An 11667-nucleotide genomic window follows, 5' to 3' on the forward strand; every position below is an offset into this window, starting at 1 on the left:
GTTGCTGCTGCTGTTATCATTATCATTAGATTTTTCTGTTGAAAGTCTAGCAGGAATCATTCTTTTGACTTATAAGAAGTAGTACCAGAAAGTCAATTCTAGACATAATGGTTACTACTGCATAACAAATTACTTTAAAATTTAGCAGCTTAAAACAATGCACATTTATTTCACATTTTGGGGAGGGGTCAGGAATCTTGGCATGGCTAAACTAGTCCTCTGCTTTAGGGTCTCTCACAGATTATAATTAAAGTGTTGATTGTCTAAGTTCAAAAGCAAGTAGAATAAAATAAAAATAAAAAAATAAAGTGTTGACCAGCAGTAGGATTTCATCTCAAGGCTCGACTGAGGGAGGAGCTACTTCCTAACTCACTCATGTGGTTGTTGGCAGGATTCAAATCCTCACAGGCTGTTGGACCAAGGTTTTTCACTGGCTATTGGCTGGAGGCCACTCTCCATTCCCTGCCAAATGGGCCTCTCCAACGTGGTGTTTTGCTTCATCAAACCCAGCCAAGAGAGTCAGGTAGCAAAATGGATGTGACAGTCTTATAACCTAATCACAGAAATGATATCCCATCACTTTTTTTTTGTGAGTGCCATAGCGTCAGCCTAGCTCACAGCAACTTCAAACTCCCGGGCTCAAGGGATCCTCCTGCCTCAGCCTCCCAAGTAGCTGGGACTACAAGCATGTGCCACCATGCCCGGCTAATTTTTTTTTTCTATATATATTTTTAGCTGCCCAGATAATTTCTTTCTATTTTTAGTAGAGACAGGGTCTCTCTCTTGCTCAGGCTAGTCTTGAACTCCTGACCTCGAGCGATCCACCTGCCTCGGCCTCCCAGAGTGCTAGGATTACAGGCGCGAGCCACCGCGCCCGGCCAGATATCCCATCACTTTTGCTGTGTTCTACTCCTTAGAAGCAAGTCCTTAGGCCCAGCTTACACTCAAAGAGGATTATACAAAGGCATGTATACCTGGAGGTGGGGTTCACTGGGGACCATTTTAGGAGTCTGTCTACCACAGTGAGAAAGGTAATAAACTCAAAAGTCAAAGAGAAACCTCTAATGGGCTTTGAAGTATAAAATTAAGATTCAAAGTTCACTGTGAAAATAAGTATAGGCTATCAGGAGAACAATTAATAAGGAAATATATTCCTATGTGTTTTGGAGGTTTTGTTTGCCTCAACAATAATAAAGGTATCATTTCTTTTAGTGAGCATTTAGTTTACTTAAGTTCATTTTATAATAAGATTTTAATCAATGATCATACCCATTTTACAGATGAGGAAACTGTGGCTCAGAAAAGTTAAGTAACTTGTTCAGGGTCCCACAAAGCAAAATTGGATTAAAATCTCAGTCTGTCCAACTCTAAAATTTATGCTTTGTCTGCTATACCAGGTTGCCCCCCACACACACACACATTTAGCAAATTAATGTGATTTGTTCCAGTTTGGTGTTCATACTTTAGTTTTATTCAATGCCTCACTTTTGACTAAGCACACATACATCCTGACTTTCCCACCCATACCCATAATCCTTCCCATAAATTTTATCCCCTCCAAAACTGGCAGTAGTTATTGTTTAGAAATTTAACACCAATTCTTTATAATTGATAGCAAAACATCTCTTCTCTTCAATAAATAGGATGATATGTTGTTTCCCTGTGGTCATGAGGTGCTAGGTGTATTTTGTTAATGTGTTTTTGAAAGCAAAATACTACTAGTCAAGATTTGTTTTTTATACCATCTTTGCCAGTGTGCAGGAAGCTAGATTTTCAGCATGATTCAAAATTTGTACACATTAAGAGTTCAGAGCACCTTCGTACTAAAGGGCAAAAATGGAAACAGAAGCATTAGCACAGGAGTAGCATGGGAATAACCCACATTCCACTGCAAGGATATTTTAAAAACCAAACTAAACAAATTTTTCAGGCATACATACAGTCAGCATTGACTGAGCACCCAGTGCATACATATGAGGAACTAAGCTCAATAGATACTGAGTGGGATACGACACTTTATAAGACATAGGAGAGCCCTACACTCAGGAAGCAATGCCATCTAGCATATACCCAAGTGAGCATGAGTCCCTCAAAGCAGACGCTTCCAGATGGAGTCACTTCCTATCCAGATTAACTGTTTGACACTGCAGAATGAATTCTGTACTGCATCAGATTTTTCATGGATATATAAAAAATCATATCCATCCTGTTCTCATCTGTGATTTGGCTAGTATGCTTTCTTGGATCTTGCAGATGGTGGTATTGCCAAGGCAGGATTTCTGAGTTAGACTGGAAACATCAGTATGTATGATACGCTTTCCATTTATGTTTTAAGGGTGTATATGGACATATATATGACAGTATATGCTCAGAATACTTCTGAAAGGATATGCAAAAAATAATAATTGCCTCTAGGGAGGGGAACTGGAATATTGGGACACTGTGGAACTGGAATAGATGGGAGAGGGAGATTCACTTTTCAATGTATGATCTCTTGTATAATTTGAACTTGTTACCATGTGTATGTATTACTTTTTACTTAAAGTTTACTTAAAATAATTTTTAAAGATTCAAGAAATAAATCAAGAGTTCTTAACTAGGTATGCACATCGGAATTTCTTACAGAGTTTTTGTCAAAATACACATAGAGGCAATTTAACCTTAATAGTTGGGGCTCTGGAATCAGACCACATGGATTTGAATATCTCCACCACTGGGCAAGACACAGGGTGAGTTATTTGACCTCTCTAAGCCTCAATTTCCTCCTCTGTAAATGGTAGCTCTTCTGTAAAGCCTGCTTTGCTAAGAGAGCTGAGATGAAAGGAGGAGGCCTTATCAAGGGCTAGTCCTTCCTGGGACTTGATTCACCTGGTGATGTAAGGGAAAAATGTTCTGATCCATTATCTTACATTTCCGGATGTGAGTAGAGATAAGTAATCACATTGTGTCTAAGGATTTGAAATTAACAAGCAGTAATTATGAGACTTGTTTCCCCAAGGCCTCCCAACAATCTCTATTGCCTCTGCTTTGTTTCAAAATGTGTCCCATTTATAGCTGAAAGAGGAAAAGTTGTCTTTTAGTCTTACTAAGATTTTGGTGGTGGTGAAGAGTTATGTAACACTATTTGCCCTTCATTCCTCAGAAATCAAAAGTCCTGTTTGGCTTTCTGATGTTAGAGAAGAAAAGGAGAATGGGATGGGCTGAGAATTGGGCAAACCTCCAAACAGCTGGCCAGAAGAGTCCTAGGTGCCAAGTTGCCCTTTCTGTTCATCTCTTTCATTCATACTCCAAATCCAGGGTACTAAAATTAATCCCTGCCTCATCATTCTAAATGCACTTTCACTCCCCTCTACAGTACACCAAACACTTTGCTCTAAGCATGAAGAAGAGAGAGATTGGTGAAAAGGAAGCAATAACTGGATGTTTCCACAATAAAAAAAATTAGAGTCTGCTATCAATAAAAAATAATCTCATTAAGAGACTTGTTTTCCAACACAGTCCAAAACGACGGCTATTGTTGGAAGGCAAATGGAAGATTACTTCTTAATCTAGAATGGCACAAATTTCCTGAGATATAATGAATCCTAAATATCAGCTTTCAGCATATGGTTATGTTACTCCAGTATGCAGTTCTCTCGTACTATATATTCCATTAAGAGTCACTACTGAAATACTGGGTGTTACCCTAAAGGAGGGAGACTGGAGGGGCTTGTGGAAGTAGAGGAGATATGATCACAGCAGGGACATGTAGCAACATGTTTCCATTTAAGGCCTAGGAATCAACTGGAGAATATTTTGCAAAAAGAAAATTCCTAGATACCTCCTCAAATCTACTGAATCAGAATCTCTGAAGAGTGGTAACAGCTTGTACAATATTAACAGGTATTATAGCTCATATTTATTGAGCATTTGATATGTGTGCCAGGCACTATGCTAAGCATTTCACATATATTATCTCATTTAATCCTCACAACAACCCTCATAAGGTTTAAATAGTACTATTATCACCATTTGCAGACGCCCAGGACTGTTTTCACTGTGCTCCTTAATACACATCTTTCTTCAATATCCTCCATTGATCTATTCTCAAACTAATGCTATTCTCCATGGCTCCAACTGTTGATTTTTCCCCTTAAACTTACCTTATGGTACTGCTTTCTTGGTGGAAATTAAAGCCTGTTCTCAGCTGAAAACCAGACAAGATCGAAGCCTGCAGCCCTGCTTGCCTTACACTGCTTCCCCATCTTGCTCGGTGACCTATACAACACACAGTGAGGCTGCTTGGAAAATTAGATCTGAAAAGAAATTCTCTCTTTCAATGTGCAAATTATTCAATACGAGTATGGCAGAAGCCATAAATTTGTCTTTTAAAGGCAAAAGTGTTTTCTTGGTCTTAAAATAGCAATACATGTCAACTTTTACAACTAGTTAAATAATAACAATAGCTAAAATTTATTGAATACTATGGTCCAGGCACTGTACTATGTACATTAAATTTATTATCCCATTTAATCCTCAATATAGCCCTATAAGGCAAGTATTACTATTATCCTCCACTTTATGGGTGAAAAGACTGAAACCCAGAATGGCAAGATGACTTGCCAGAGCTTACCCAGAGATTAATTAACAAAATGGGGACCAAATCCAGGTCTGTTTAACTCCAAAGTTCATAAACATAACCATTCAATCCCTAATGTCAAGACCAAAAGGACAAATATAACTGGACTTGTCTTTAATTGTGTGTGGATATATGTTGGGTTTGAGGATTGTTTTTGTTGATTGTTTTGTATGTATATCAAAAAGACAAAAGTTTTATTTTCTAGACTACTCAGCCACAGGAAGCAAATATTGTGAATTAGTTGAATTTCAAAAGAGGACTACTTTCTCTGAGACCTCTGATGGTAGCTTTGTGGCCTGGCTGACTGATGCGACAGAAAGCCAAGATCACAAATAAATGTGTTAGAACTACTGTCCTATTACCAAGTAGTATAGAGAGGAAGTATTGTCCTCCTCCAAAGTTAACACCTAAGGAGATTATCCAGCACCCAATTCACTTCTCTGGGGTGGAATGTCACTCTTTGTATTATTACCAAAGCATATATTTCTACCTTGATAGCATAGATATCCAGATCTTTTAGCCCAAATGACTACATATATATTAGCAATTCTGAAATCCTGTCCCCTGCTAAATGATCCTCTAGTCCTCTCCCCTCCTTTTCAGTAGATGTTTTGAAAATGCTCCCCAAAACATGTTTTTAGTCCCAAGAAATTCAAAGCCTTCTTCCCTACAACCCATAATCAAATTGCTGTCAGTGACAAGAGGCCCCCGTCAGTTCATGTTACTGCTTTTGGAGGGGAATGCAGGAGCCTAAAATCTGTCCCCTTGCAGCTCATGACTCTGTTCATAGTGAGGAACCACAGATACAACCTCTCTGAGAGATCGGAAATAGGCACAAGAGTTCTCAGCAGTGCAAAAGCACCACCCTTTCAAGCTGCTACCACCTATCCTCCAAGTGGCTGAGCTATCAGAGCTGGGAAAGGGAGGTGGTGGGTAGATTCAGTATGAAAGAACTGACTTTCTCATTAGAGTCAGGCAATGGGGAACTCATTCCCATTGCAACCAGATACTTAAGTACTCTCTTCCATCTTGGTCTCTCACTCTACCACTTTCTTTCTCACCCTCTTTAGTGTCTTTCTGTGTTCCTACAAAACACATACACAGGCACATACACATGTCCTGCTATGCAGTCTGTGCCTCTGGTTTACTCTGTCAATCTGACTTCTAGTAATCCAGTGTAACTACAAAGAAACACCACAGATATGAGTTTATATTTGCATACAGAATCACATTTCTTTGTAACTATGTGTGCACGTGCGCACACACACACACACCTCCTACAGGTATACCTCACTTTTCAAAGGATGCTCCTGAAAATTCAGTAACTATCAAAATTTTATACATGACAACCAATTTTAATTTGAAGTCAAATGACTTCCCTAAATCACTTTTACATACACAAGCATTTATTATAATACAATAAATATAATTTTCATTGATGGTGGGCACAAAAGCAAATAAAACATAGGAGGAAATGCCTTGCAAACTGTAAAACATTAACGAAGGTTAGTTGTCATCATTATTCACTAAGCAAGTAGGGGTGATAATGGGTACAATTTAAAGGGTCCTATTGGAAACCATTTTTATATCATAGTTAATCCTTCCTTAATGTGAACATTTATACAAATGCATTAGAATACATTGGATATCATGTCTTCTTACATTAGAGCAAACCTACTTCCATAAGACTCTGCAATTGCTCTTCATTTCCATTATCTCCAAATTAGATTGTAATTTTTTTTAAAGGAACAGTGGCTGTGGCATTAAAAGACAGAGCACTGAATGAGAAATGGTTTTAATTCTTTCCCTGTCATTACCTGCCTGCTTTTCATTGCTTCAACGTCCTCATATATATCAAAAAGTGGTCATAATATAATCCTGCCTATTTAATATGGTTGTTGAAAAGATAAAATGAAATAATATATGTGAAGACAAAGCTTTATAAAGCATAAGGCAGTGTGGTAGGCAGATGTCTTTGTTTGTGCTGTTATAACAGAATACCACAAACTGGGCAATTTATAAACAAGAAAATTTATTTCTCACAGTTCTAGAAGCCAGAAAGTCCAAGATCAAGGTGTCAGCGGGTTTGGGGTCTGGTGAGGACTAGGTCTCTCCTTCCAAGACAGTGCCTTGAATGCTGTGTCCTTATATGGCAGAAGGGATGGGAGGGAAAAAGAGTGACCTACCTGGTTCCCTCCGGCTCTTTTATAAGGCACTAATCCCATCCATGAGTGCAGAGACCTTATGGCCTATTCACCTCCTAAATGTTCTACTTTTCATATTATTGCATTGGGGATTAGGTTCCAACATGAATTTTGGAGGGGACACAAACATTCAAACCATAGTAATAGAATTCTAAGAAGATCTCCGAGATTCAGGAGGATGTATACACACATCTTCTGCAAGTTATTCAATCTCACACAAACCTAGGTGCTGCTATAAAGGGATTTTTCAGATATAATTAAATTTCCAAATCAGTTGTCCTTAAGAGAGGGAGATTATTTGAATAAGCCTGATCTATCACATGAACACTTTAAATACAACATTTGAGGCACGTGTACCCAAATGTTTATAGCAGCACAATTCACGATAGCAAAGATGTGGAAACAACCCAAATGCCCATCAATACATGATTGGATTAGTAAACTGTGGTATATGTATACCATGGAATATTACTCAGCTATAAGGAATGATGAAGATACGACATCTCTATGGTTCTCCTGGAGAGAGTTGGAACCCATTATATTAAGTGAAGTATCCCAAGAATGGAAAAACAAGCATCACATGTACTCACCAGAAAATTGGTTTCCCTGATCATCACCTAAATACAAATCTGGGAACGACACCAATTGGACATCAGACTGAGGTGGGGGGTGGGAGAGGGGATGGGGGTATGCCTACACAATGAGTGCATTGCGCACCGTTTGGGGAGTGGTAACACTTGAAGGTGCTGACTCGAGAAAGGGGGGGTGGGGAAAAAATATGAAACTATTGTTTTTAACTTGCACTGTTCACTTAATAATTTATCATTAATATTTCCCATATTAAAAAAAAATTATCAAAAAAAAACCCCCGACTTAAGCCTTGTACAAGGTATTCATGTAATAAAAACATTTTTAACCCCTTAAAAAAAATAAAAAAATAAAGAAAAAAAAACAGAAAAAAATAAATAAATAAATAAATAAATACGACATTTGAAACACAAGAAGGATTCAACACACTATTGCTGGCTTGAAGATGACTGGGGGCCATGTGCCAGCCCCTAGGAGCTGAGAGCAGCCCCCAGTAAGGAAATGGGTACCCCAGCCCTACAACAGCAAGGAACTGAATTCTGCCAACAATCTGAATGAGCTAGTAAGTAATTTTTTTTTCCCAGAGACTCCAGATGAGAACTCAGCCTGGAGGACACCTTGATTTTAGCCTTGTGGGATTCTAAGCAGAGGAATGAGCTGAGCCACACTTATACCCAGACTTCTAACCTGAAGAACTGTGAGCTAATAAATGGGTATTGTTTTATGCTGCTAAATTTATGGTAATTTCTTATGTAACAATAGAAAACTAATATAAGTGACATATAGCTACCAAGCATTCTTTTATGCCAGCCATAGATAGAACAAAACACACTTAATTTAGAGTTAGAAGATCTAGGATTAAATCCTACACTTGCTATTGGCTGTGTAACTGGGCATATCAATTAACCTTTCTGATTCTTATTTTCCTCATTTGCAACCAGGGATAATAATCCGTATTTCTTGGGATTGTTGTGAAGATTAAGCGGAGTAACATGAAAACCTCCTAGCATCATGTCTGGTATATAGCAGGTGTTCTATGAATAATTTTCAACATTTCATAAATTTATATATTCATTTATTGTACCCACTTTGTGCTAGGCATCATGCTATGTACTTGGAATACAAAGCCGTTTAAGACATGGTCCATGCCCTCAAGGAGTTTAAAGTATCATAACAGAGAGGAGTAAATCAGCAATTTCCATACAGAATGATGGCCATTATGATAGAAGGCCACAAATGATATTATGGAAGCAAAGAGAAGGAACAACTTGATCAGGCTTTGGGGGGGAGTCAAGGAATGTTTCTCAGAGGAAATGATGCTTGACTTACAGTTTAAAGTGCTGGTTCTCAAACTCGAATGCACAGTGTAATCACCTATGGAGCTTTAAGGAATACCAATTCCTCCTCGCTCCCACCAAGAGACTGTGATTTAATTCATCTGGGGTATGGCTTGGGCAGGGAAAGTCCTCTGAAGAAGCAGCATGTGCAAAAGCCCCAGGGTATAAAATGGCATCAATCAGGAAACTATTATACAAAGAGTTCCATATGACAAGCATGAAGTGGGGGGGGGGGGTTGTCAGGAAGTGATGGCACATGATACTAAAGAGAAGCCAGATCATGCAGGATGCTGTGTGCTAAGGTGATGAGTTTGGAATTTATACAGAGGGTAATTAGAAGCCATTGAAAGATAGAGAGATGCATAATCAGATATATTTACATTTCTAAAAGATAACTCTGGTTGCTGTGTGGAGGACAGATTATTGAAAAGATACCAGACTAGGGTTAGGGAAATCAGTTGAGAGGTGTTCTAGTAAACCAGGTGTGAAATGAGGGCCATACCTAAGGCACTGCACTGGGGATGGAGACTGAATCAAAGGGACGATTCAAAAGATATTAAAGTAGCAGAACCAGAAAGATTTGGTGACTAACTGAATGTCAAAGATGGAGGAGGGGAATCATAGGTGTATATGTATGTAGGGGTGGGGTTGTCCAGGTTGAGCCTAGACTAGGATCAGATATATCTAGGTAGACCTAATAATAAACTAATATAGCCAAGCAGCAGTTCCCTGGGGTCCTGTGTTAAGAAATTTGAGTTACTGTTGTTAATATGACCTCATTTGCATACCAAGATAATGATCTGTGGATACTTGAGGTAATCCTAGGATAACTCTAAGGTTTCCAGCTTTGGGAACTGAATGGACACATTTTAGCGAGAGCTTCCCTAGAAATTGCTCAAATTAGTAATAACAGAAATCCAAGACTCTAAGCACAGGGAGGGTTGGGCCTCATTGAGACCACAGGCATAGTGTAATTTTGGGTCCTAGATGGCTCTGGACCTATATGCTAGTGTTCTGCCATTAGCCCCATCTCAGTGCTACTCTTCAAGACTGATGCTGTCATGCTACCAGACGGCAGATTCTTTATGGAAGCAGAATCATATGAACATATTAACCATAGTAGTTCCAATACCATTATTTCCTGTTATCATTACCCTCTTCCCATTCCTCCCACCCATACTGGAAGAGTCCTTGGGCCACAGAGAGAATGAACCAGATGAGAAGCAAAATAATTATATGCTAATAGAAATCCCTGTGCCCTACTGGCCTGAACCAATTTCTTGGGGACAACCATAAAACCAAACAGACAGGTTGGAGGGTTCAAAAGTAAACTGAACCTATGCCTAACTAAATTCTTGGGTGGAGCCCAGAGAAGTGGCAAGCCCTGCAGAGTTATCCCTCACCAACACGTAAAAGGAGCAATAAAGATGGTGTGTAATGTATCTATGTAGAGGAGCCTGAGACAGCCTCGTGGAACTTCCCCAGAGTGGTGTGAGGAGCAGTCAGATGATTTCCATGTACCCAGAGAAGCAAGGAAAGAGCTGAGCGAGAGCTAAACTTGGAGAGACTTGGTGATCCGGACAAGAACTCAACAGTGAATGGATAGCACAGTAGAAAGAGGAAACACCACAAACATAAATGCCATCTGCAGCTGGGATGGAGGAGGTTGGTACTTTCACTAAGGAAACCCTGAACTGACTGAGATTACTAAAAAAAATGACTGAAACAAAATTTCTGTCAAGAGGCCAAATCAAAGCCAAAAACAGATATAAGAAAAAAAGTTACATTTCATAATATGTTACATAATATGGATTGAGATTCATACCCACTACATTTGCTTCCAGTTGAGGCTTTTCATGAAGGAAGGAATCCGACTGTCCTAGCTCGTGTTACATGCTAGGCCATGGAGTCACTAGCCAGTGAGGAAATCGCTGTCTGAAGCGGGCCTGAAGCTTATTAGTAAAGGCAGGCTGACTCATTTAAAAGAAATCTCCGTGGCTTAACATAAAATGGTTTCATAGTTTATTTCTCATTTACGTCACAGTCTAATATGGATTGTGGAGTAGAGTGGGGAAGGGAGCTTTTCTCCATGCAGTCATTTCAATATCCAGGCTCTTTCCTCTACGTGGCTCTGCCATCTTTTAGGGCCTCTGAGTCCTCCACTGGATCCTCTTCAACCAGCAAGCAGAAGAAAGAAAGGAATATGCACAAAAGGCTGTGAGGGACATTTTAATGTGTCAGGCCTAGAAGTGGCACTTACCATTTCAGCTTACATTCCATTGACAAAAATGGTGACACAGCCCCATCTAAGAGCAAGGGGGCAGGGAAATGCAATCTGGTGGTGTGCTCAGGAAGAAGAGGAGAACACAGACACTAGTGAGCCCTAGTCGTCTCAACCAGGGAGGCGAGGAAGGGTCAAACTCAGTGGTGGCAGTTATTGCCCTTTCTCCATCTCCAAAAGTTTCTGTACAATGATTTTCACTAAGTACACACTTAATGGACAAAACTTGTAGTAATAAGAAGTTCCCTGAAGTGGCATCTGTTTTTAAGGCAAAAGTTGCCAGAATAGATAACTAATGCTATGGAGAAGACAAGAAGTGAAGTTCCTCACACTAAAAGCTGCCTAACGGAAGGCTTTAGACAAAAGAAAAAAGTTTGAGAAAGTCACTTTGGAGACTGTAATTATATATGCTGATTACAGCCATAATGACCCATAGAGCTTGGAATTTCACACTGTCAGAGCCTTCATGTATAGAGCATTCTTGAATCTAATTTTTATTCTAACCAAAAAGTGAGAGGCCAATCTCCAACAAATTAACTGAAAGACCTACCCAGACCCCTTGACACACTTTTCTCTTAAGGGAATACAGACAGAAACAACTCAAAGTGAACCTCTTAACTGAAAGTGAACCCCTTAACT

Source organism: Eulemur rufifrons, chromosome 30 (assembly GCF_041146395.1).
Source record: "Eulemur rufifrons isolate Redbay chromosome 30, OSU_ERuf_1, whole genome shotgun sequence".
Taxonomy (NCBI): domain Eukaryota; kingdom Metazoa; phylum Chordata; class Mammalia; order Primates; family Lemuridae; genus Eulemur; species Eulemur rufifrons.